The sequence below is a fragment of the Mustela lutreola genome, chromosome 7, assembly GCF_030435805.1.
Source record: "Mustela lutreola isolate mMusLut2 chromosome 7, mMusLut2.pri, whole genome shotgun sequence".
NCBI classification, from domain to species: Eukaryota; Metazoa; Chordata; class Mammalia; order Carnivora; family Mustelidae; genus Mustela; species Mustela lutreola.
In genome coordinates this window covers 90508046-90535391 of record NC_081296.1, presented here as the reverse complement: position 1 = coordinate 90535391, position 27346 = coordinate 90508046, and the positions used below count along the sequence as shown (strand labels likewise).

At 44.4% G+C, this 27346-nt stretch overlaps 1 long non-coding RNA gene across 1 annotated transcript in view; it reads left to right on the top strand.

Moving 5' to 3' along the window:
• LOC131836457 (uncharacterized) overlaps positions 1-26975 on the top strand; it is a 34932-nt gene extending 7957 nt beyond the window's left edge. The window contains exon 3 of the long non-coding RNA XR_009355622.1: positions 26454-26975. This is a non-coding gene — a long non-coding RNA (uncharacterized LOC131836457). The remainder of the gene's footprint in view (positions 1-26453) is intronic.
• Positions 26976-27346: the final 371 nt, after the last annotated feature.

Genomic DNA, 27346 nt, shown 5'->3' with positions numbered 1-27346 from the left:
CTAATGTACAAAAACAGTGTTTCTCTCCTCTAGCTATGCTGCTTCTGTCTAGAGACGTCTCCTTCCAATTTAGTTGTTTTTTTTTTCCGGTATTTACTCTATATAATATGCTTATACCATGGATTCTGGATTCATCAACTTTAGGTAATAGTGTTTATTTTCTGTCTGGTCAACAAAGACCTAGAGCAACAAAGTCATCTCTCCCACCCACCATCCTGTTTGTGTAGGTATGTGCATGCGCGCTTTCTCTAAAATAAATAATAAAATCTTATGTTTTTTTTTTTTTTGTGTGTGTGTGGGGGAAGGGGCAGAGGGAGAGGGAGAGGGGGAGAGAGAATGTTAAGCAGGCTCTACATCCAGTATGGAGTCCTATGCAGGGCTTGAGATTGTGACCTGAGCCGAAATGGTCCGCTTAACCCACTGAGCCACCCAGGTGACCCTAAAGATAAAAATCTTAAAAACTAAAAATTACCTTTATTCATTTGCTTAATTTTCTTGACCTTTAACTAAGCAAGTCTTCCCACACCTTTAACTGCTTTTAAGTGAATCATTCCATGTGGTCAAACCTGACAGATAAACTGTCCCTTCCAGGTTTCCTAGAAACTATATTCCTGGAATCCTTGATCTTACTCTACCTCTCTCTGGCTCTGCCATACACTTGCCATTCTGGGACTTCCCTTTTGCCATAATATGGGAAATTCTCTTTGTTTCTCTCCTTTGTTGAACCTTGCTTCTGGGATTCTAGGACTTAATCATTTTTGGCTTAATCCCTCTTTTTTTTTTTTTGCTAGAGCATATCTTTTAATACCTGAGAAAGGGTATATGGGACCTAAGAGATAGGTCCCATGTAAGAAAGTTTGGCCAGTTAAGAATTTTGATGAGAGGAGCACCCAGATGGCTCAGTGGGTTAAGCATCTGCCTTTGGCTCTGTCATGATCCCAGGGTTCTGAGATGGAGCCCTATGTCAGGCTCCCTGCTCAGTGGAGAGTCTGCTTCTCTGTCTCCCTGTGCCCCCCACCCCCTTCTTCTTCTGGCTTGTGCTTTCTCTCTCTCGCTTCTCTTGCTCACTCTCTCTAAAATAAATATTTCAAAATAATTTTGATGAGAGGGGCACCTGGGTGGCTCAGTGGGTTGAGCCTCTGCCTTCGGCTCAGGTCATGGTCTCAGGGTCCTGGGATGGAGCCCCACGTCAGGCTCTCGGCTTGGTGGGGAGCCTGCTTCCCCCTCTCTCTCTGCCTGCCTGCTTGTGATCTCTTTCTCTGTCTCTTAAAAAAATAATTTTGATAAGAAATAATGGTCACTAAATATTTTGAAGACATTGTTGTCTGTACTCTAGTATCTGGGGTTGCTATCAGAGGCCATTTTGATTTCTTTGTACGTGATGGTGCAGATACTGTGAGATCCCATTTGTAATCCCTCCACTAGCCCCTTTCCCTACATGTTTTTTTTTTTTTTTAAGATTTATTTATTTATTTATTTTACAGACAGAGATCACAAGTAGGCAGAGAGGCAGGCAGAGAGAGAGGAGGAAGGAGAGGAGGAAGCAGGCTCCCTGCCGAGCAGAGAGCCTGATGTGGGGCTTGATCCATCATGACCTGAGCCGAAGGCAGAGGCTTTAACCCACTGAGCCACCCAGGCACCCCCCTTTCCCTACATGTTAAACATTTCTCCCTGTACACGTTGGAGCAGCTCTGCCCCAGGGCTTTCTCTAGGCCTTGGAGCTAGCAATGCCCATGCCCACCAGCTGATAAAGTGCCAGGCAGCTTCTGAGTAGCCTGCAACCAGTGATTACAGGAGTGGGTGGTTAGTACCCCTGGGGTAGGACAGCTCTGAAATGTGTTCTGCACTGTCTCCAAAACGTCCCTTGTGGGACAGAGTTGTCTACTTTCTCTATCGTACTACTTCCCTACTAAGGTTTCTTTGAGGTCATCTCCTAAATAAACTACTTGTATTCAGGGTCAAGGTGTGCTTCTGGAGATACACAACCTATGAGAGCCTGTATTCTACCCCTCTTCTTTTTCCCATGATATTCTGAGATTTCACAGTAATGTGCCTTTACTCCATAGAGTGGTTACTCAGGTGCCCGTTCAGTCTGGATCTTCAGTTGTAGAACTGTTTCTTTATAATTTCCCTCCCACTAGGCTCTCTTCTCTTTTAGAATCTCTTGTCAGATGTAGGACCTTTTGGATTTATTCTTTTTTTTTTTTTTTTTAAGATTTTATTCATTTATTTGACAGAGGGAGATCACAAGTAGGCAGAGAGGCAGGCAGAGAGAGAGAGGAGGAAGCAGGCTCCCCACTGAGCAGAGAGCCCGATGCGGGACTCGATCCCAGGACCCTGAGATCATGACCTGAGCCGAAGGCAGCGGCTTAACCCACTGAGCCACCCAGGCGCCCTGGATTTATTCTTATTCTCTGAGGTTTGCTTTAGAAGATGAATGGATAAAAATCTGTTCATCTGTTTGTCTTTATTCCAGCCAGGATAAGTATCATCCATCTCTTTTTTATTCAAAAAAATTTTAGGGGCACCTGGGTGTCTCAGTTGTTAAGTGTCTGCCTTAGGCTTGGATCATGATCCCAAGGTGTTGAGATTGAGCCCCGCACCAGGCTCCCTGCCTGTTGAGTTCCCTCTCTAGCTGTGTTTCTCTCTGTCAACTAAATAAATAAACTCTTAAAAAGAAAAAAAAATGTTTAACATATTTTTATTATGTTCAGTTAGCCACCATGTAGAAGATCCATTGTCCATCTCTTTGTCATTTCGTTTTTTTCTGGGAGATTTTCTCAACTTAATCTTCTAGTACACTCACGTTGCTTTCTGTTTTATACCTTAGTGCCTTGCGCAGTATTGGTAGGTATTCTATAACAACCATCACCATAACAACAGAGATGCTTTGGTCAGCTGAGTTTGGGACACATTGGGTTGAACAGAGGACTTCTAAGAGCAGCTTGTGTGCTAATGTGCATTAAAGCTCTCCAAGAAGGAGCCCCACCCCTTTCTTTTGAGAATACCAATATTCCTTAGAACATGTTGGGCAATCCTGGACCTGGTCATTTCAATAACTTCCTAATGGGGTTTGTCCTATCTCCATCTCTCTTATCCTAAGTCCACGATTTATATTGTTGCCACAATTTCATTTCTAACTCAGAGCCAATCTTGGCACTTCGGTTCTCAGAAAGCCTCTCCATTTTCATGAAAAATACAGTCCATACTCAAGATCTTTGAGACTTTCTATGTTTTGACTGTAATAGGTTTTCCTGCTCATTCTTCCACCATTTTCCTTATGCATCTGCACATTTCAGCCAAATTAATCACGAGTTTTACTTGGGCTCACAGAGTAACTTAAAGGTCCTGTTCCTTTCTTCCTTTACCCAGAATGCTCTTCCCTTACCTCCCATTATCTTCCATGAAGCCCTCTGTGATCTCTTTTTTTTAAAGTAGATTTTATTTATTTGACAGAGAGAGACACAGAGAGAGAGGGAACACAAACAGGATGCATGGGAGAGGGAGAAGCAGGCTTCCCGCTGAGCAGGGAGCCCGACGTGGGGCTCAATTACAGGACCCTGGGATCACAACCTGAGCTGAAGGCAGCTGCTTAACGACTGAGCCACCTAGGAACCCTGCCCTCTGTGATCTCTTTTGTCATTTGCCACACATGTTGGAATGACTTACTCCCTTTTTTGGGCTTCCATTTTGTGATTCTGTCAGCCCTTTGCAGTTAGACTTTGTTGTCTCTCTGGTGGAGTCTCAGGGCAAGATACTGTCTTGCTCATCTCATAATTCTTGTGTTGGGTACTCAATAAAAACTCATTCTTAAAGAATTAGAAATGGAAGGTTACCTGTGTGGCTGAATCAGTTAAGTGTCTGCTTTTGGCTCTGGTCATGTTCTCAGGGTCCTGAGATCGAGCCCCACATTGGGCTTCCTGATGAGCGGGGTCTGCTTGTCCCTCTCTCTCTGCCCCTCCCCGACTTGTGTTTATTCTCTTTCCCTTCATCTCTCAAATAAAATATTAAAAAAAAAAAAAAAGAAATGACAGTACTCTTTGTGGATCTAATGTTATACAATAAGAGGTTGTTATACTTAACCTTATTGAGGAGTTGATTTCTCAGTTTCTAGATTATCTGGGTACCTTATTAATTTTTCCTCATTTCAGTGGCTTCTTAGCAGCTTCATCTCTTCCAGATCAGGGTGAAAAGGAACTTAGAATGAGATTACTATCCGATTTCGCTGCTGTTTAGCAATTTTTTTTTTTTTTAAGATTTTATTTATTTATTTGTCAGAGAGAGAGAGAGGGAGAGCGAGCAAGCACAGGCAGACAGAATGGCAGGCAGAGGCAGAGGGAGAAGCAGGCTCCCTGCCGAGCAAGGAGCCCAATGCGGGACTCGATCCCAGGACGCTGGGATCATGACCTGAGCCGAAGGCAGCCGCTTAACCAACTGAGCCACCCAGGTGTCCCTGCTGTTTAGCAATTTTTAAAAATGTAAGTATTGGGGCGCCTGGGTGGCTCGGTGGGTTAAGGCCTCTGCCTTCGGCTCAGGTCATGATCCCAGGGTTCTGGGATCGAGCCCCGCATCTGGCTCTCTGCTCAGCAGGGAGCCTGCTTCCTCCTCTTTCTCTGTCTGCCTCTCTGCCTACTTGTGATCTCTGCCTGTCAAATAAATAAATAAAATCTTAAAAAAATAAATTAATTAAAATAAAATAAAATATAATTTGAAAAAAAGTAAGTATTTAATTGGAAAAAAGATTGAACTTGGTGTTTTAGATTCCATTAACTTTATTCACAAATTCCTACCCCTCACTTGTACCAGTTATCAAGATCTAATTGTATGTTGCCAGATTCATCTTTTATTTATTAAGCTACTGAGATGCCAGCCTCAAACTCTTTCTCATTGATGCCCTAACCTGGTAGAACACTGTGATACTAAGGCCTAAAAGGAAACTAAAATTAGCTAGACTTAATTTTTTAAAATGATGGTAAAATTTCAGTGTCATAAATGAAAACATCCACAAAATCTAATCCTGATGGATAAATCCATGCGGTCAACTTTGAAGTAGAAGATTCATCAGGAGAAGATTTTATGCTAATTCAAAATATAAAAACAGGCGTGCCTGGGTGGCTCAGTGGGTTAAAGCCTCTGCCTTCGGCTTGAGTCGTGATCCCAGGGTCCTGGAATCGAGCCCCGCATTGGGCTCTCTGCTCAGTAGGGAGCCTGCTTCCCTTCCTCTCTCTCTCCTTCCTCTTTGCCTACTTATGATCTCCGTCAAATAAATGAATAAAAATTAAAAAAAAAAAGCAAAAAATAAACCACAAAAAAACCCCCAAAACCCAAAAATGAAATATAAAAATAGTAGTTTTTTCATCCTCTAGGATGCCTTATAATTAGCTTAGGCTCTTTACTTCCTCATGCTGAGGAGACACGGCAAGAGGATGGGCCTCCTGGTCAGTCTTGCAGGTTGGCTGTCCTCTTCCTGAAAAGCTTTCTGGGTTTTCTGCCTCTGTCTCTGGCCTCCTCTTCTCAGTTTCTTTTTTTTTTTTTTTTTTTTTTTTTAAAGATTTTATTTATTTATTTGACAGAAATCACAAGTAGATGGAGAGGCAGGCAGAGAGAGAGAGAGAGGGAAGCGGGCTCCCCGCTGAGCAGAGAGCCCGACGCGGGACTCAATCCCAGGACCCTGAGATCATGACCCGAGCCGAAGTCAGCGGCTTAATCCACTGAGCCACCCAGGCGCCCCAGTCTTCTCAGTTTCTTATTGGTTCTGCCATCCCTTTTGACTTAACATGTTGGAGTTAGAGTTTCCTGGGTGTGGTCCCAGCCTCCCTGTCTGGGCTCCAGATATAAACATCCAATGGCCATTGTGGTTTCTTCACCTTGAGGTCTCATAGGGCATCTCAAACTCATCATGGTCCTTCAGCTCTCCAGCTGTCTCCCTCTGGCCTCTGCATGCTTTAGCTGGATAACTTCTGTTTATCCTTCAGGCTTCCCCTTAGTATTATAATAGTATTAGTATTAATCTAACAAATACTAACTGAAGGCCTAGTATGTGGGTTTATTTTATTTTTTGTATTTTTTAGATTTTATTTATTTGACAGAGAGAGTAACAGCGAGAGAAGGAATACAAGCAGGGCGAGTGGGAGAGGGAGAAGCTGACTCCCCGCTGGGCAGGGAGCCTCCATACGGGGCTCCATCCCAGGACCCTGGGATTATGACCTGAGCCGAAGGCATCCAATTAAATGCCTTAGCTACCCAGGCGCCCCTGTGGGTTTTTTTTTTTTTTTTTTAAACATATATTACTTTCAGAGGTAGAGTTCAGTGATTCATCAGTCTTATATCATACCCAGTGCTCATTACATCATGTGCCCTCCTTAATGCCCATCACCCAGTTATCCCATCCCCCCATCCCCCTCCCCCCTTCAGCAACCCTCAGTTTGTTCCCTGTGGTTAATAGTCTCTAATGGTTTGTCTCCCTCTCTGATTTCATCTTATCTTTCCTCTCTTCTCCTATGATCCTTGGTTTTTGTTTCTTAAATTCCACATATGAGATCATATAATTTTCTTTCCCTGATTGACTTATTTCACTTAACATAATACCCTCTAGTTCCATCCATGTCATTATAAATGGCAAGATTTCATTTTTTTGATATTATATATATGTAATATGCATATATATAGATAGATCTATGTATATATATATAGATATATATATATATATGTATCTATATATACATCTTCTTTATCCATTTATCTGTCAATGGACATCTAGGCTCTTTTCATAGTTTAGCAACTGTGGACATGGCTGCTATAAACATTGGGGTACGGGTGCCCCTTCGGATTACTACATTTGTATCTTTGGGGTAGTGCAGTTGCTGGGTCATACAGTAACTCTATTTTCAGCTATTTGAGGAACCTCCATGCTGTTTTCCAGAGTGGCTACACCAGCTTGCAACAGTGTGGGAGGGTTCCCCTTTTTCCACATCCTTGCCAACACCTGTCATTTCCTGAGTGGTTAATTTTAGCTCAGCAGGGGTCTGCTTCTCCCTCTTCCTCTCTGCTCTCTCTCTCTCAATAAATAAAATCTTTAAAAACAAAATGAAGAAACAGTGCTGAGAGTGGACATCCTGGCTGTGTTCCTGACCTTAGGGGAAAAGCTCTCAGTTTTTCTCCATTGAGAATGATATTCACTGTGGGTTTTTCATGGATGGCTTTTATGATATTGAGATATGTTCCCTCTATCCCTATCTTGAATCAAGAAAGGATGTTGTATTTTGTCAAACACTTTTCCTGCATCCACTAATAGGATCATATGGTTCCTGTCTTTTCTTTTATTAATGTGGTGTATCACACTGATTTGCAGACGTTGAACCAAACTTGCAGCCCGGGAATAAATTCCACTTGGTCACAGTGAATAATCCTTTTAATGTGCTGTTGGATCCTATTGGCTAGTATCTTGGTAAGGATTTTGGCATGCACGTTCATCAGGGATATTGGTCTATAATTCTCCTTTTTGTTGGGGTGCCTACTATGTGTTTAAAGGTCCCATCCTCAGAGAAGCGTTGTCTGATGCCCCAGATCAGGTTAGGCACCTCTGTTATCAGGTAAACCACATTCTTCCTATTAGAGCGCTTATTACAGTAGAAGTTACGTGACTTAAAAAACAAAGTCTGCCCCCACTAAGTTTAAGATCCACAAGGGTAGAAATAACGTCTATTTATCACTGCATTCCCCAGTGCCTAGGATGGTGCTTGGTACAGAACAGGAGCTCAGTAAATGTTTGCAGAGCACATGAATGTAGAAGGCTTTAACAGAACTACTTATAATCTAGTTGAAGAAAGACAAGGTTTTCACATGCAACAGACACTTACAAAGCAAAGTCATCGAGGAAGTGGTTAGACTTTGTGACTCTCAAAGTCCTATCTGATCTTGAGCCTCTGATTCTTATGCTCATATCCGAGTTAATATAGAACAACGTATACCTCGATGCGTTCTGAGGTTGTACAGAGCAAAGGGATAAACAGAGTTGGGAATGGCTAATTTGGGAATATTTCCTGATTGAAATAGACTAACTCATAGCAGGATTTCTCAATCTGGGTACCACTGATACTTTGGGGCCAGGTGATTCTGTGTGTGGGGTGGGGCTGTCCTGTGCGCTGTGGAAGGTTTCCTAGCATCCCTGGTCTCTACCAAGGAGCAATGGATGCCAGTGGCAGTCCTTAGCTCTGACAACCAAACATGTCTCCAGATATTATCAAATACTCCCCGGAGGGCAAAATCACCCCAGCCTGAGAACCACTGACTTACAGGAGGGGACTACGTTGGACTGCCTGAGAGAGATGCTTGCCAGAGGAGGGTGCTTACAGAGGCACTAATCGAGGCATGAACAAATAGTACTTAGGAAGTGGTGAGATTCTCTTGGTTAGAATGGGGAGTGCTAGGATCGAATGTTCGTGAAGCTGGGCAGAAGAGCTGAATTCTGTTCACAAGGGGTGGTTTAGGGACATCTTGAAAAAAATGCAAGTTCTGTGGAAGTTCTAAGTATGAAGTCAAAGGCAGCCTGCTGATGAAGTAAAGTGACAAAATGAGCTCCTTGGGGAATGGGTGGTGTCCCTCGCTGGGCCGGGTGCCTCCCATCTGGGCTTCAGTGGCTCCCCAGTAAGCCTGCGTCAGAGCCATTACATCCGGGGACCGTGTCTCGGCCGGGCTGCAAGTCTTACTAGCATGGTGCCTGCCCAGCACATTGATGAAGTTCGTTAAATGAGCTCTTGGCTGGGCTGGCCTGAGCAGGAGGAAGGAAAAGCTGACAGAGAAGGGGAAAATCTCCCAGTTTGTTGGTTTGATGCATATCCAATTAAGTACTTAGAGTGATATCAGGAAATCAGACACTTACTTTTTTTTCTTCCAAACAACTCCTTGCTAGTCATCAGATTTTCATACCTTCTGATTTCTATCTTTATCCCAGGCTAGAACAGGAAGAAGAAGGTGATAATTTCTTGCTTGATTTGTCATGGCTATTAGGTGTTTAAATATGACACGTTTTTAATATCTTTTTAAGTCAGGTGAGGGTATCACTGAAATCTTTGTATTAAAAAAAATGACTTTTCCCCTGCAAGATCCAATGTAAGTATAATGTACCACTCTTTTTATTTTTATTTTTTTTTAAGATTTATTTATTTAGGGGCGCCTGGGTGGCTCAGTGGGTTAAAGCCTCTGCCTTCAGCTCAGGTCATGATCCCAGGGTCCTGGGATCGAGCCCCAATGTGGGGCTCTGCTCAGCGGGGAGCCTGCTTCCTCCTCTCTCTCTCTGCCTGCCTCTCTGCCTACTTGTGATCTCTCTCTGTCAAATAAATAAATAAAATATTTTAAAAAAAAAAGATTTATTTATTTATTTATGTCAGAGATGGGGGGGTGGAGAGAAGGCATGAGCAGGGAGAGTGGCAGGCAGAAGGAGAGGGAGAAGTGGGTTCCCCACTGAGCAAGGACCCTGATGCGGGACTCCATCCCAGGACCTTGGGGGTCATGACCTGAGCCAAAGGCAGATGCTGAACCAACTAAGCCACCCAGGCATCCCAATATGGCACTATTTTTAAAAATTAATTTTATTCTTAACAGCAGTGACTTTGTGAAATTGTGTGCTTATTTTCCTGATGCTATTGTTGGTAAAATATTCTAAGAGCTCTTCATTCTTTTGTTTATTCCTTCAACAAACATTTATCGAGAATGCGTTTTGTCCTAGGCACTGCAGGTGACATAAAAATGAAAAGGCCCATGGGGGAAACTGGGGTGGCTCAGTGGGTTAAGCCTCTGCCTTTGGCTCAGGTCATGATCTTAGGGTCTTGGGATTGAGCCCCGTATCCAGGGAACCTCTCCATCTCTCCCTGCCCTCCCTCCCCACCTGTGCTGTCTAGCTCTCTCAAATAGATAAATAAAATCATAAAAAAAAAAAAAAAGATGAAAAAGCCTAGGGCTGATCCTCAGGAGCTCTCCGAATGGTGGGGCAGCTGTGACAGCGCAGGGACAGTGACAGTGTAGGTAGAAGGTGCTGTAGGGGTGGGATGAGTTATGTGCTGGCTCATTGTGGTGGGTGTGAGGGGGGAGGGCTGCTTGGGGTCTGAAGGAGACAGAGAGGCAACATGGAGCTCACCCTTGCAAGGTGAACTGGAGTTCAGCAGGATGCAAGGGAGGGTGGGGACTCACGGGCTTCCTGACAGAAGGAAGAACAGTTCCTTCGTGTAGGCACAAGGTACCGAGAGGGTGTGTTCCGCAGAGAGTAGTAATCTTTCAGTGTGTGGGGGAGAGATGGGGCAGATCAGAACCTTGTCAGTCGTGCTGAGATAATAAAGAATCATGGAAAGATTCTTAGAAAGTTCACTCCTACAGTAGTGAGGAGGAAGGACTGGGTTCAGGGACAAGACAGGGAGAGGAAGTATGGAGGTCACCACTGCTCATTTGCACAAAGTTGGGTGGCACTGTGGGAGGTGCCCAAAGGAATATGCACTGCACCCCCAAATTCCTGGGGGGGGGGTGTGAAATACCTTTGTAATTCTGAGAAACATGTTAGAACCATCCAGTATGTGAACCGTTGACGTGCATGGTGAAATGTAGCCTATAGTTCCATCTGTCCTGCAAGAACATAGCAGTTAAACATTATTATTATTTTTTTTTTTAAAGATTTTATTTATTTATTTGACAGAGAGAAATCACAAGTAGATGGAGAGGCAGGCAGAGAGAGAGAGAGAGGGAAGCAGGCTCCCTGCCGAGCAGAGAGCCCGATGCGGGACTCGATCCCAGGACTCTGAGATCATGACCTGAGCCGAAGGCAGCGGCCTAACCCACTGAGCCACCCAGGCGCCCCTAAACATTATTTTTAAAGATTTATTTATTTGAGAGAGAGAGAGACAGAAAGTGCAAGTGGGAGGGGCAGAGGGAGAAGGAGGGAGAATCTCAAGCAGAGTCCATGCTGAACATAGGGCCCGACACAGGGCTTGATCTCACGACCCTGGGATCACTACCTGGGGTCAAAATCAAAAAGTCAGTCACTTAATTGTTTGCACTGTCCAGGCACCCTTAAACATTTTTAAAAAAATGTTTAAAAATTAAAAAAAAAATAGTCTCTAAACCGAGCATGGGGCTTGAACTTATAACTCCAAGATCAAGAGTCTTATGCTCTGGGTGCCTGGGTGGCTCAGTTAGTTAAGTGTCTGCCTTCACCTGAGGCCATGATCCCAGGATCCTGGGATGGAGTCCTTCATTGTGTACCCCGCTCAGCAATCTGCTTCTCCCTTTAGCCTTCCCCCGACGGTCGTATGTACTCATGTTCTCTTTCTTTTGCAAAAATAAATAAAATCTTAAAAAAAAAAAAAATTCTCATGCTCCACTGACTGAACCAACCAGATGCCCCAACATTTTTCAATGTAGAAAATGATAACCTGACTTCCCCTACCTTCTACCCAACCAGAGAATATGTTAGTTGTGTTGCACCTTCGGTTTATCCAGGTGAGAATCAATGGCTAACCTAAGTTAGGGAAAGGAGATCTCCCTCTCCCTCTGCCTCTCTCCCCCCACCCACCTTGCATGTGCACTCACTCTCTCTCTTTAAAATAAAAAAATCTTTGGGGCACCTGGGTGGCTCGGTGGGTTGAGCCGCTGCCTTTAGCTCAGGTCATGATCCCAGGGTTCTGGGATCGAGTCCCACATCGCTCTGCTGAGCAGAGAGCCTGCTTCCCTTCCTCTCTCTCTGCCTGCCTCTCTGTCTACTTGTGATCTCTGTCTGTCAAATAAATAAATAAAATCTTTAAAAATAAAATAAAATAAAAAAAATCTTTAAAAGAATTGCCTTGTGAGGGTTGCCTGGGTGGCTCAGTTGTTAAGCATCTGCCTTTGGCTCAGGTCATGCTCCCAGGGTCCTGGGATCGAGCCCTGCATCAGGCTCCCTGATCAGCAGGGAACCAGCTTCTCCCTCTCCCACTTGCCCTGCTTGTATTCTCTCTTTTGCTGTCTCTTTCTGTGTCAAATAAATAAAATCTTCAAAAAAAAAAAAAAAAAAAAGAGAAAATAATTGCTTTCTGAGACCTTTCATGGGTCAAGATCAGAGTCCTTCGTTTTTTACTCAGTCTATAGAGCATAAAGATGACTCATTTAGTATTCCTTTTTCTCATTCCATAGTGAATGAACCAGTTTGGTAACCCACACGAATCATTAGATTATCCTTTAATTCACTTTGGGATATTTACAAAAAAGGATCAGGTTTACCCTCCAGTAAGGATTTGCAAGAGAACATGCCCAAGCTCTACCCTGTTCTTTAAAATGTTTTCTTTTATCTGGAACTAGGAAAACATATCATAACAGGAAAGATTTAGTGAAAACTCAGTCCTGAACTGAGCTAGTGTGTTTGGTATTTTCAAGAGGCTTTGGCCTTTCATGTTTTCAATGTCAAGGCAGTTTCTTCTGTCTAGAATGTCTCCCCATGTCCCCCCCACCCCCACCATTTCCAACTTCAGGCCAAGGAATCGTAACACACCTTTCGAGACCCAGGCCAAATATTGCTCCTTCTGTCTCCTTGACACTCTCATGTCACAGGCAGTTAAAGAATCCCTGCCTCTCCCGGCCCATTTTCTCTAGCAGACTGTGTGCTCTTTTAATAGAGGCTGCATAGACCCATCTTTGAGATGCCATTATTCACTTATGGAAACAGCCTAAGTTTAATTCATTTGGTTGAAGTGTACAGGATTCAGAAATGTAGTAACCAATGTTCTATCTGCTTGGGAAGGTTTGGAACCCAGAGCCCACCATGAGGAGGCTACAAGGGGCAGGACGCCCTGGCTCCGGGGAAGAAGCTGTAGGTAGGCATCAGGGAGGACCAGCATGAAAGCAGGAAAGGGCTGGGGTTCAGGGCCAGGATCACTGGAAGGGCTGGAGAGAAGACAAGGTAGTCAGGGACCAAGACAGGGACTTGGCATGGCGCTGGGGGGAGTGGGAGAAGGCGCTGGGGGAGATGTTTTCAGGGGGGCTTAGGGACCAGAGGTAAGGCATGACCCAAAATGTGAGAAAAAAAATCAAGTGACCTGGGGCGCCTAGGTGGCTCAGTGGTTTAAGCCTCTGCCTTCAGCTCAGGTCATGATCTCAGGCCTCTGCCTTCAGCATCCAGCTCTCTGCTCAGCGGGGAGTCTGCCCCCCCCCTCTGCCTGTCTCTCTGCCTACTTGTGGTCTCTCTTTCTCTCTGTGTGTCAAATAAATAAAGACAATCTTTAAAAAAAAAATCAAGCGACCTGCCAAATTGTTAGTTAGCTGCCTCCTCATTCTTGAAGAGCAGGGAATCATTACATTTGAGAAGGAAAGCTTAAGCTGGGTCTGGAAGAACATGAGTGGGCCATTTAGAGGTGAGTGGTAAAGAAATTCCAGGCATAGGGGCTCCTGGGTGGCTCAGTGGGTTAAGCCGCTGCCTTCGGCTCAGGTCATGATCTCAGGGTCCTGGGATCGAGTCCCGCATCGGGCTCTCTGCTCAGCAGGGAGCCTGCTTCCCTCTCTCTCTCTCTGCCTGCCTCTCCATCTACTTGTGATTTCTCTCTGTCAAATAAATAAATAAAATCTTTAAAAAAAAAAAAAAAAAAAGAAATTCCAGGCATAAAGGTGGGAGCAGCACATCATGTTTATACATGGGGGCGTGTCGTTGTGAGTGTGGGACCACCAGCAGGTGTGGGCACTACAGTAGTCGGAGGGGGCCGTCCCAACTGTGGAGATTTGGGAGAACATGGTACAGCAGTTCGTGCCAAATGCAGAAGGAAGAAAGAGGTGCTTTCTGTGCTTTCTGAGTAGCAAGAAGAGTGATGAGACAGCCCTGGGGGAGGGGGGGGGAGATGGTGTGTGTAGATGACTGAAGTCTGGGAATCCTGGAGTCCTGGGAGCTAACTTTGATAATCAAGTCTGAGCAGAAGGTGAAGTAGGACAGGCTGCCATTAGTTTGCAACTCAAATTTCAGTTGGTGTGTGTGCTGGGGATGCTTGAAACCACCATCTTCGCAGGTCCCATCTTCCTGGCACAGAGGATTTATTTGGGAGGTTGTGGGGGAAAATACTTACGTACTTTTATACTGAAGCAGATGTAGGGGCTCCCAGGTGGCTCAGCCAGTGAAACATCTCCCTGATGCCTTGGATCAGGTCATGATCTCGGGGTCCTGGGATCAAACCCCATTCAGGCTCCCTACTCAGCACAGAGTCTGCTTCTCCCTCTCTCTCTGTCCCCTGCATCCCCCCATATTATCTTTCTCTAAAATAAGTAAATAAAATCTTTTTTTTAAAAAAAAGATTTATTAATTGGACACAGAGAGAGATCACAAGTAGGCAGAGCAGCGGGCAGAAAGAGGGGGAAGCAGGCTCCCTACTGAGCAGAGAGCCCATGTGGGGCTCAATCCCAGGACCCTGAGATCATGACCTGAGCTGAAGGCAGAGGCTTAACCCACTGAGCCACCCAGGCGTCCCAAGTAAATAAAATCTTAAAACAAACAAATGCAGATATATGGTTTTGAACAGAATGCAAATTTAGAATGGGGTTTCAAATAAATGTGCCAATTGTTCTTGCTGGCCCCTCTGTCGCCTTAGGGGTGAAGTCACCTCCCCTCACCCCCCCAAGACTTCTGGGACACCTCAGCGGTAAAGGGTGGTGGAAAGGGTGGGTGAGACGCTCTCTGTGTGCGGTGCGAGGAGAGTTAAGGAGACTCAGACTTGTGATGGGGGTGCTGGAAGGTCACATGGCTCACGACCGGGGCAGCGAGGACATTTCCGGCCAACTCCTCTCCCACTGTCACTGCATCAGCAGCACTCCACTGAAGGTAAAAAAGGGACACTCTCTACTTTTCACATCACCCACCGGCGTCCTTTTCATACAACCCCTGAATATTAATTTGTGCCATGTTAAAAGCTTTAGCTACTTCATGTGTTGGAGGAACAGGAGTTTTTAGGTACACAAAATTCCGATTACTCCAGACTTAACACGTGTGGACCTAGAAATAGATGTAGAAAGGATTGTTCTTGTAAACAGACACAGAGAAGGAGTCATACAGTTGCTAACTTTAAGTTTTTCTTAGATCACTTAGAGACTTAGAACAAAATGGCTGTAGTGAAGTAGTTAAATCGAGATTAGAAGGATAACAGATTGTAGGACATACACTTATTTTGCCCATATATTTTTAAAAATTTAAATTCAATTAACATATAGTGTATTATTAGTTTCAGAGGTAAAGTTCAGTGATTCATCAGTTTTATATCATACCCTGTGCTCATTACACCCCATGCCCTCCCCAGTGTCCACCACCCAGTAATCTCATCCCCACCCCTCTCCCCCCAGAGCCCTTAGTTTGTTTCCTATGATTAAGAGTCTCTTTGGTTTGTCTTCCTCTCTGATTTCATTTTGTTTTATTTTTCCTTCCCTACCCCTATGATTCTCTATTTGTTTCTTAAATTCCAGATATGAGTGAGATCATATGATAATTGTCTTTCTCTGATTGACTTATTTTGCTTAGCATAATATCTTCCAGTTCTATCCATATTGTTGCAAATGGCAAGATTTCATTTTTTTTTTGATGGTGGAGTTATATATATATATATATATATATATATATATATATATATATATATAGTCTGGCTATTGTTTACCCATATTTTTCTAAAAACTTCAAGCTTTCTGCTATCTTTCTATACTATGTAAATGTTTGCCATCGTGTTACATACTTGTAAGAAGAGCTACAGAACAGGCACACCTGGGTGGCTCAGTGGGTTAAGTGTCTGCCTTCGGCTCAAGTCATGATCTCAGTGTCCCGGGATTGAGCCCCATGTTGGGCTCTCTGCTCAGCGGGGAGCCTGATTCCCCTCTTCCTCTGCCTGCCTCTCTGCCTACTTGTGATCATTCTCTCTCTGTCAAATAAATAAGTAAAATCTTTTTTTTTTTTTTTTTTTAAGATTTGTTTATTTGACAGAGATCACAAGTAAGCAGAGAGGCAGGCAGAGAGGAGGAAAGCAGGCTCCCCGCTGAGCAGAGAGCCCGATGCGGGGCTTGATCCCAGAACCCTGAGATCATGACCTGAGCAGAAGGCAGAGGCTTTAACCCACTGAGCCACCCAGGTGCCCCTAAATAAATAAAATCTTAAAAAAAAGAAAAGCAAAGCTACAGAACATAGGACTACATAAAGCAAAAAGTGGTCTCTTTTCCTTCCTCCTGCTGTCTTCCTCTTCTCAGGGTTAGCTGCTGTAACTGTTGTGTATTTTTTAAAGACATGCTATAGGATTACCTGAGCTACTAGGTAATTTTCCAGCTTCTGGAAGCCTGCAGGGAACATGGTAGACACAATTATAAGCCTTCTAGACTTTTCTCTTTACAAACTTGCATCCATTCAATAGATAGTCAAGCACTTCCTTTGTTCGAGACATTGTTTCAGACATTGGGGTACCTCTGTGTACAAGGAGGCCTGTATCCTATTCTGCAAGTCTTTTCTCTTTAGTTGTATCTCTTAGACATCATTCTGTTTTAGTCTGAAATGGATCCTACTCATTCCTTTTGAAAGCTAGTCCATTCGATAATTGTGTCATAATTTGTCTGACCCCCTATATGAGCACATTGACACTCATGGCCTAGCTTTTCAGTGTTACCAACATAATACCGGGGACATTTTCAGGTTCTTAGTGGCCATTGAAAGCAATCCTGTCTCCCAGGCAGAGGTGGTCTGGTAAGCTGTGACTATAACGGGAATGCCAGCCCCTGGGGCTGGCTTTTAAGGAGGGCTACCAGTTTTCCTGAATAATAGTGACCTGGGAGGAGCCACAGGGTTGGCCAGAGGCCCAACAGGGTTGGCCAGAGGCCCAAGTGAAGAGGCAGATCTTTGGGGGGTTTTTCAGTGAAATGCCTCTGGGAGATGTGACATCCCACCTATGTTTTTACCCAGTCCAGAGCAGCTACAGAAATCCCTGTGTTTTCTTTGTGCTGGATTCCTGGTGGGAGCTGCTGAAGGGTCAGTTAAGGTGTGCTAGTTGGCATCTGGAAAACCTGAGTCAGTCTTCATGGGTGAGGCTGGCAGCCACATCCTGGGCCTTGTAAACAATGTTCATGGACATTTGCTCCTCCTTTTGGCTTAATTTCCTTAGGTCAAATTCCCACAAGTGAAATTTCTGGTTCTCACATAGATGGCCAAAATTACCCTCTTTTGGAGGTTGTAACAATTTACATCCTCATTAACAGGGATTAAAGTCTTCTCCCATCCTTGACCCCCACCTATGATAACACTGGCTATTTATCAGTCTTTATAGGATGTATTTCTTCTGTGAAACACTTTTTTTTCATTTCTTTTACCCTTTTAAAAATATAGTTTATCTTTTTTTAAGGATTAAAGTGGATTTTACTGAAGATTCTGTAGAGAGAAGGATTTATGTCCCTAATTTATCTTTTTTATTGTTGACTTGTAAGAATTCTTTGTATATTATTAGGCAAATTGGTTCTTTATCATATATGCTGCAAATATTATGAAGGAAAAATTGCAGTTGGTAACCAAACCAGATTATTTTAATGAATGTCCTTCAGTTTCTTTTCCTTTTCTATAACCTCCTTTGGTTTCTTCTGTAGTGTAATCACATTTAATATATTTTTCATTGTATTTGAAATAGAGCATTATAAAGATATTAAGTTATGCTTAACATGCAAAGTTTGAAACAATGAAAATCCTCCCAAATTAAAAAATAATCAGGAATCATATATTCTAAAAGAAGTTGGCTTAGTAAATTCCATTTAAGTATTGCTACATGACATTTCTTCTTTAGAAGATAAGCAAAAATAAAGGCCACCCTTTGTCAGGCTCTGTTTTGAATTAATGTTTTAAATTATATAAAGTCTTTAAGCATACATCCCCTGCATAGAATCCAATAGCCCTGTATCCTAAATCACATTTTATTTCTTTAAAAAGGATTATCTTATGAATCTCTTAAGCTTCTCTTATTTTTGAATTTTAGGAGAAAGATTTATTTTTTTCCCTTCCTCCACTTAGCTAAAGACTTTGAGATGACTCTGACATGTCTTCAAAATGTGTTGATACTGGCTGAATTTCAGTATTAATAGTCAACTAGCATAAAGATTTATTTTGGTAGCACATTAGAGACAACCAAAGATTCCTAGGACTTCTTAGGACAATGTCAGATAATCCAGCTTTTGTTGTACAAATAATTTATAAAATTATTATGAAATGACATCATGATTCAAGGCACCTAAATCCCTGTCCTGCATAATATCTGTTCCATATGGGATTGAAATTCAGCAGTAGGAAGCCCAACTAGATCTAGCATTAATGACTGAAAACACCAGTTAGCTTTAATGAGCAGAAATGCATTTTTGAGCCAATAGTTGGAAACCACCTCCACCTTACGTTTTGGACAAGCTCTTCCAGACCTTAGTTAATTATGTCTAGATTAAATAGCCTGGTCCAAAGCCTCTTTGATATAATTTTCAGAGTCGTAGAGGGAAGTTATTTTACTTTATCAAATGATTGTTTTGTAGAATTTTGTCTCATAGGTGAGCTACTAATCAGTTCATATATCTTCCTAAGTAGTCAAATCCCATGCATATGAATTTTAGACTTTAAAAGTACAGCATCCTAGGGGAGCCTGGGTGGCTCAGTTGGTTAAGCATCTGCCTTTGGCTCAGGTCATGATCTAACGGTCCTGGTGAGGTGATGAGAGACTGGAAGACAATCTGAGGACAAAGCAGAAGCTGAAACCCTATAAGCCACCCCCACCGTGGGATATTTGTGACATTCCTCAGGCGCTCTTGGCTGCTGCAAAGGAAAAACAAATAGTTAACTTGTACAGATCATAATCCCGCAAGACCTGAGTCTCCCTCAGCTTACAAATATCCTGGTGATTTACAAGGAAGAAGCTTTCTTACCAACAGCCTAATTTCTAGAGACCCATAACTCAGTTTTCTCAAGCCCTAACATCATGCTCCCCCATAAAACTGAGGGAGGCTGAGGCAGAAGGAAATGTAAATAAAACTGAATTTCTTTTAAACCTACCACTCACTGGTAGGGATAGGTGATAGGAGAAGCTCCCAACTCTCTTACTGTTAATGCCTTACTAGAAGGAAAAGCAACCTTAACTTGACAAAGAGCAAAGCCTATGGTATCCTGTGTGTCTTCTTTAACACGAAAGTTCTTGCAAAACCTCCCTTTTTCCTTACCTCCTCCAACCCCATAGTATATAATCACACCTCCCCCCCTACACTCCAGGGTAGCAGTTCTTCCTGCCCATGGTCCTGTCCCCGTGCTTTAATAAGCCACCATTTTGCACCAAAGATTTCTCAGGAAATCTTTCTTGATCGTTGGTTCTGGACTCCACCCCACTGAACCTCACCTATATTCCAAAACCACACCACTGGGATCCAGCCCCATGTTGGGCTCCCTGCTCAGTGGGGAGTTAGCTTCGGCCCTCTCCCCCTGCTCTCTTACTCTCTTCTTCTCTCTCAAACAAATAAATAACATCTTTTTAAAAAGAATATAGCCTCCTAAAACTGTTGATCACCTATCAGAATTATTCACTGAACTTCAAAGTAGTGAGGTAAATTATTTTATATTCTACATTTGCTCCCTCAGAGGTTATTTTAAAGGCTACAAAGAATGCCGTAATAGGAATGGCCTGCTATTTATTTATTTATAAATTTCAAGATGTCTTAATTTTTTAAAATTTTTATTTATTTATTATTAACACATAATGTATTATTTGCATCTTACACAATTCACAGCACTCCCCCTTTTGTGATCTCTGTCATAAATAAATAAAATCCTAAAAAAAAAAAAAATATGTAGTTGGGAGGCCAGAAGGGGAGCCCTCAGACCCTACCACTGATTGCAGACTTTGTAGACCCATCAGGAAGAGAAGTGAAGTACCTTGCATTTTTGTTGTTGTTAAGTACCTTGCATTCTCAACAGGAGGAAACCCACTTTACTGTAAGGGCCTATTTACCCAGAGTGATTCCATCCAGTTAAACAGTGATTTTGTTGTTTATGCAGTGAAAGACCCCTCCCCTAGAAGATAGATAGGATAACTAACCGCTTGTTTACTTTTCTGTGAACCGCTGGCTTTTAGGCGTAAATTAGGTTAATTGCTCTTTTGCCCTTCTGTAACTGCTTGGCTTATAGAAATAATAGAGACGCCATGATGGCATTCCTACCTTCCCCCTTCTTGTTCCCCCTCCCTGCCTCTCTCCTCCCGCGCGCGGGCCCTCAGAACCAATCAGCTTGTATCCCCTTCCCGCCTCTCTCTTTGCGCGCGGATCCCCAAAGCCAATCAGCAAACTCCACGTATGCCTTTTTCAAAAGTTCTAACTGTCAACCAATCAGTTTCGCCCCACCCAAAACTTGTTTGTACCTGTTTATAAAAACCCGGCGCCACCCCAGCCGGGTGTGCTCAGCTAGCAGGAGCTGCTGACCACCCGCAGGCACGCGCTGACCACCCGCAGGCGCCTGCATAACAATAAAGAACCTCTTGCTGATTGCATCCAGTGGCAGTGTTGGATTCTTGGGTAAGGGGATCCGCGGGTCTTTCAGCAGTAAAACTTAAACTGACCCTACCCCCCACTCTTTTGGGCGCCAATTCTGACCAAGGTGATAGGCTAGTTCAACTAGCTACTATGGGGTAAATTGTAATTCAATTGGTCACCCATTTGTGACCTAGCGTGACTGCAGCTCTCTCTGTGTGTTACAATCTCATTGGCCACCTGTGTGTGGCCAGGCTCAACCACATGGCCTTTGCTCTAAAAAAGTTAGTCTGTGAGGCTGAGAGGGGTCGCCCTCTCTGTTAAGAGGCGGCCCGGACGGTAGGTTTGATTCTCGATGATTGGCGCGAAATAAAGCTTTGCTTGACTTTCGCTTTGTATTAGTCTCGTTCCTTTGATTACGGACCCAACATTACTACCCCAGCAAGAGAAAGAAAGGTTGTCTCCTTGTCCAGCAATGGCCCCCACAAGGCAAGACTGTCACAGCTAAGCCAATGAAAAGCCACAACACTTCCAACTCACAGTTTACTTTAGTGAATTTTTTTGTTTGTAACAGCCTTTCCCAACTCCCCCCTTCCCTCTCTAAAAGAGCATTCCTGTCCTTTGTTCTCTGCACTTGCCTGCGGCTTTTGCTATAGCTTGCTTGTCCTGAATTGTAATTCCTGTTATCCCCGAATAAACCCATTTTGCATCAGATAAAATTTGCTTTGAAGGCTGGCAACTTTTAAACATAACATTGCTGAAGGAAACTCCAAAATTCATTCTCCCCCATTTGGAAGCCCATCCATTTGCTGAACTCTGATTCCACAGAAACAATCCATTTGAATAAATTATGTATGGTGAAAATGTTGATAGTCATTCTGTCATAAATAAATGTTTATTTTCTTTGTACCTTTGTGTATGTGCTATGATAAAAAATTGCACAAAAGTTTTACCACGCCTGTACTGTGTTTTGAGGGACTGTACAACGGTTTGGAGGGTTTTCCTTCGTTTTCGTATTCAAACTGACTAGCCTTTCCTCCCATACCAAGCCACCATACCAGCAGTTTCTCTACCCTGTGGACTCTCACCTCTGCCCTCCCCAGAGCCCATCTGTTTTTCACCTTCTTTTCTTTCTCCTTCACCCACAAACGTTTCCCTCACTGCTCCTGGAATAACTCAGCTTCCAGAGGCTCTGCCCAGCCCCTGCCAGACAGACGTGGGCCAAGAACCCCAAGGTTACTGTGGCTGCTGGCCCAAGAATGTCACAAATACCTAGGATTCCTCTGTTTCAGTGTCTTCCTGTCTCTTCTGCGGGGCCAGGAACTCCTTAAATGCTGGCTCTGTGTGGCCTGCCCTACCACTCCCATGGCCCCTGGCAAAGGGAGGTACTTACTATGGTTAAACTTAATTATAACATTCTTTCTGAGGGACATATGGACACGTTTCTTATCAGACCATGAACTCTGAGAGCAGAGGTCCCAACGGGCTGGTCTTCCTGTAACCCAGCCCACTGTGGGCACAGTGCAGTGGGAGGTGAGTGAATGGTTTGGTGAATGACTGTCTCCCTTGAACTGAAGGGATGATTTAAGTGAAAACATTCAGGAAATAAAAACAAAAAACCCCACAAAAAACATGGAATAGTTTCTGGAAAACCTGTCATTCTTTTCTCATAAATGAAAAAGATTTTCAGGGGGGCACCTGGGTGGCTCAGTGGGTTAAGCCTCTGCCTTTGGCTCGGGTCCTGGTCTCAGGGTCCTGGGATCGAGACCCACATCGGGCTCTCTGCTTGGTGGGGAGACTGCTTCCCCGCCCCGCCACCCCCCCCGCAGCACCCCCCCACCCCGCCGCCTGCCTCTCTGCCTATTTGTGATTTCTGTCAAATAAATACATAAAATCTAAAAAAAAAAAAAAAGGATTTTTGGGATGAAAGTTTTCTTGAAACTCAAGTTAGTAGTTAGCAAGCAGGAAGCACTGATGGTAGCTGGTCAGCCAAGTTGAGAGGACTGTCCTTAGGCTTGTTATCTTGATAGAGTGAAGTTGTGTGTGGATCTCCAAAATGGCAGATTCGACTAAAGAAGGCACACCTGAGATACTGGGAGAATTAAAACTGGGGAATTAAAACTGGTAAAAGGTTTTTGCCCTGGAGATTAAGATACTTTTTGCCGCTGGCAGAGATAAGAAAGTGAGATAAGAAAGGAGGTACAGATTAGTTTGGGCTTGAACAGGTCTCTGAACTCCAGCGTCCATAATTATAAAATAGGGGCTGTGTTTGCTCTTTCTGAGGCAATGAGATGATGTGAAAGCACTTTGAAATTTGAAAAGGGAAGGACTAGACAATTATGTTAATGATAACCTTTATTATTATTTTAACTATATCTAGATATGTTCTGCCAGCAGTTAGAATAAAGACTTGAAGTGGCACTTGGGATCTAAGGAGGATGAGACAACTGAGGAAGAAGGTATCAGTGGAGAGAGCTTGAGGGGTCAGCAGCCCTTTAGGGATGGGAGAGAAAATAAGGTTTATCAAACTCCCCAGAAACCAAGAGTGTGGAGGAGGTTTAGAAGCCAGAAATGTTTAGCATCAAATGCTACACAGAGAGAGAGGCTGAGTAAGAAGAGGTATGATTAATTTGGGTTGGATATGGTAAACTTGAGTAACTGGTCTTAGTGGAGGTTGGAGGTAGAGCCCAGACTCTATATTTTGGAGGGTGGGTGAGACTACTGAAAGACAGGAAGTGATGGCCCAGGGACTCACCACAACTTAACAGCAAAGGGAAGACAGCTCATAAATTTTTTTATACTATTATTCCAAAAAGGATTTGGAGGGAAAAATAGGGGAAGAATGATTGCTTGAGAAATGTATGGAGGGTGCAGGGAAGCTGGGGGTGTGGGAAGAGAGGAGACTCTTGAGGTGCTGTGACAAAAAGTGACATTCAAAGTCTAGGTGGACAGGGTAGCTTTACAGATTAGGTACAACTCTATTGAAGCTAAGAGGAACTCTGACCCAGTTCTTGCAGCTGGTATTAGGATTGTGCACTCCCCACTAACCTTCTTGCTTCTTTGTTTCTCTCTTGGGCTCAGCCAAGCAGGACCTCCACCTTGGAGCAAGTCTCCTAATTCATCCTCCCCAGTTCCATACAGGGGTCCTTGTGGATTGCGGGTGAAAATTACATGATTTTTGCTTGCCAATCCCTAAGAAGCTTTAGAGAGAGTCTCCCACTCCCCTTTTCCTTTTTCAAACCCCTTACCTCAACATCTTGCTCATTTTCAACAGAGGGCCTTACTTTAGAAAAGCCCTTTCTTTTTCTGTAAGAAAACAGAGGCTGTAAAGTAGGGAGTTCCTTAACTTAAGCTCTTGTGTTTATGTCCCGGCTTTCCCTCCTTGCCCTTTTAGGAAAAGAGCTACTGGCTCCAGTTTCTTAAGGCTGTAGATCTGATCCCCCAGCCCACCATCTTCACCTGTATCGTTAAGCCCATAAACTTGCTCACACCTCTCCCATCTGAAAATCAAACACAACAAATATTCTTGGTACCATCCTATCTTTTTCTCTTCCCAGGCAAGCTTCCGGCAAAGATAAATCTGATTTGCTCCCTTGTCTCCTGACTTCCCTGCTCCCTCTCTAATCCGGTTTTTGCCCCTATCATTCCACAATGAATGAGTCATCAGTTGAGCCCCAAGTGGACAAAACAAATTGGTTCTTGCCTTCCTCCTTTTGCCTGTCCTGAGCCACTTGATCTCCTAGCTGTCCCTTCTTTTCTTGGCTTCTCCCCTAGGTCCCTGGTCTTTGCTATCAGAGCTCAGCTTCTCTTGAGTGCAATTTATTGGCTCCCTTTGGACTCTCCTCCCGTAAATGCCTGAGTGGCTGGGTTTATTGTGTACTGTTTTTCCTGGGCTGTGTGCTTTCCCTGGGTGACCTTATCTGCAATCACAGCTGCAGTTAATAGGGTCTTATTGAAAACTCACATTCCTCTAGGTCCTGTTCAGGCTTCTCTTCCGAGTTCTAGGCCATATGCCCAACTGCCCACTAAATGTCCCCCAGGTACTTTAGCCTCAGTCTCATTGTAACAGAATTCATGCCTTTTCAGCCAAGCTTCTTCCCCTGGATGCTTTCTGAATATTGTCATCATCTAGGATCCTAGTCTCTTTTCCCCCTTTCTAGTCAGTTGTAATAGTATGATGAAGGAATTTTTGCTCCCTAGATTCCCAGGGAAGGTGAGGGATACAGATTGGCTTGGTAGGGCTGTACTCCCAAAGAGATGCTGTGGATTGAGGGGCTACAAAAGTTGGGGAAAACTATGTGGTGGGAATGGCAGTGAGGGAGCTTGCCCAGTGAGGGAAGGGTAGCTGGGTAAACTTAACTGAGCATCACTAAGTGCTGAGGTATTTGGAGTTCTTTTTTTTTTTTTTTTTTAAGATTTTATTTATTTATCAGAGAGAGAGAGAGAGGGAGAGAACAAGCACAGGCAGACAGAATGGCAGGCAGAGGCAGAGGGAGAAGCAGGCTCCCCGGCGAGCAAGGAGCCCGATGTGGGACTCGATCCCAGGACGCTGGGATCATGACCTGAGCCGAAGGCAGCTGCTTAACCAACTGAGCCACCCAGGCGTCCTTGGTATTTGGAGTTCTTGAAGAAAAAGGAACAAAGCTTGCACATACCCAAACAGATCTGAAAAGAAATACTTTGGAGAAGAATGAGGACAGAGAGAAGCCCAATACAGTTAAGATTCAGAAATGGGAAGGCCAAATGTACTTAGATCTCTTCAGGGTAGGGAGACCCGGAGGGCATATGGGTTATAGTTGCTTCCATTTATAGGTTCTCCCTCTGTAATGTCTCCGACCTGATCCTCTTTTTAAAAAAAATTTTATTTTATTTTATTTTTATTTTTTTTAAAGATTTTATTTATTCATTTGACAGAAAGAGATCACAAGCAGGCAGAGAGGCAGGCAGAGAGAGAGGAGGAAGCAGACTCCCTGCTGAGCAGAGAGCCCGATGCGGGACTCGATCCCAGGACCCTGAGATCATGACCTGAGCCGAAGGCAGCGGCTTAACCCACTGAGCCACCCAGGCGCCCATTATTTTATTTTTAAAGATTTTATTTATTTGACAGACAGAGATCACAAGTAGGCAGAGAGGCAGGCAGAGGGTGGGGGGAAGCAGGCTTCCTGCTGAGCAGAGAGCCCTATGTGGGGCTCAATCCTAGGACTCTGGGATCATGACCTGAGCTGAAGGCAGAGGTTTAACCCACTGAGCCACCCAGGCACCCCATGATCCTCTTTGTTTTAAGTGTCTTCTAGGCGACTGTCGACTCCCAAGGCTTGTTTAATCTTATTAAGCCACTGGCTCTTTAACTTTTGTATATCCAGGTAAAAATTCCTTGGCTTCTTACCCAAGGTGCTTCAGGATGTGGTCCCTGTTCATTATCTAGCTCCATCTCCTGCTATTGACTATGCAATCTTTTTGCATCAGCCACGTGAAAGTTCTTCCAGCCTTTAAAAACATCCCACCTTCCTGTAATGGTTCCATGTGCCTGTGCTTGGAATATCTGTCTTACCCTCTCCTCTCTAAACTCATTCATTCTGCCATTTCTACCTTTCTTTCAATATTAAGCTCAAGTACTATTTCCCAGAAGACGTTTACACTTCCAATCTGATTTTCGCTGGGCTTTCATGGCAGCCTACACATAACATAAAACTACCCTTCACTACATCTGTCATCAGTTAACTTGCTTCTCATCCTTAGTAGACTGGGTCCTTTATGAAGGCAGATCTCCATCTAGCTGGCTATCCCCAATATTTAGCTCATAAACAGCCGCTAATATTTCTAAATGAATAAATAAAAATGATCAACCATGAAAGTTTTAAAGTTTAAGCGGTAGGATATTTAAAAGAAACTTCTTCGCATTTAAACAGCAGGCCATTTAATTGTCATTTCACACGCTGTTTATCTTGTTCCTGAAGGTGAGGGCAATAGTGTCGACCCATCTGCCAAGTGGAAAGATCTGGATATTTACAAGGGCTTCTCCATGCCTACAGACGGATTAGCCTGTCACCTACAGAACCCCCAGATCAGCGTCGTTTTCCTGGCGTTGACCTACAGGGTACCTATGGCCAGGCTACTAAAAGAGGTATGCCGATATAGTTAAGGTAATCTTTGTCTTTAGGTTAAGGAGTGCATGGGGTGGGTATGCTGGTCGATGTGGGTGTTTGTGTGTATGTGTGTGCGCGCTCGCCGGGGTAGGGAGGAAGCAGGCAATGTGTGCATCACTTCTTCGGAGATGCCTTCCCTGACCTCTCTGATTACGTGACGTCCGCCTCGCCACCCTCAAGAGCATCTTATTCTCTCTACACCCATCATAGCTGGGACTTGCATTCGTGTGGTTAGTGCCCGTCGCCCCCGCTAGATCGTACCCTGCGCTAGTTAAGGAACCTCTTATGTTCCTGCTCACCCCTGTAATCCCCCTGCCCAGTAGGATGCCAGATATTCCACAAATATGTCTTCAACGAGCGTTTCTGGGTCGCGCTGCAGGTACCGACCACCCCCGGGCGGCCGCGGCAGGCTCCGGCGCCGCGACCCCGCCGGGACTAACTCCCCGCCCACCAATGGCCGGGCGAGGCGGGGCGGGTAGGGCGCGGCCGGTAGGGCGCGGCCGGCAGCGCGCGGCGGGCGCTCTCGCGCAGATGGTTCTCCCGCTCCCGTGGGCGCGGCCCGCAGAGGGGGAAACCGGGGAAGGGGCGGGCACGACGCGTGGCCTCACATGGGCCAATGAGCGCCGGCCGGGCGGGGCTCGCCGCCGGCTGCCCGGGGGCGCGCGGGGCTGGGCGTGCCCACGGGTGACGCGCCGGGCCGGACC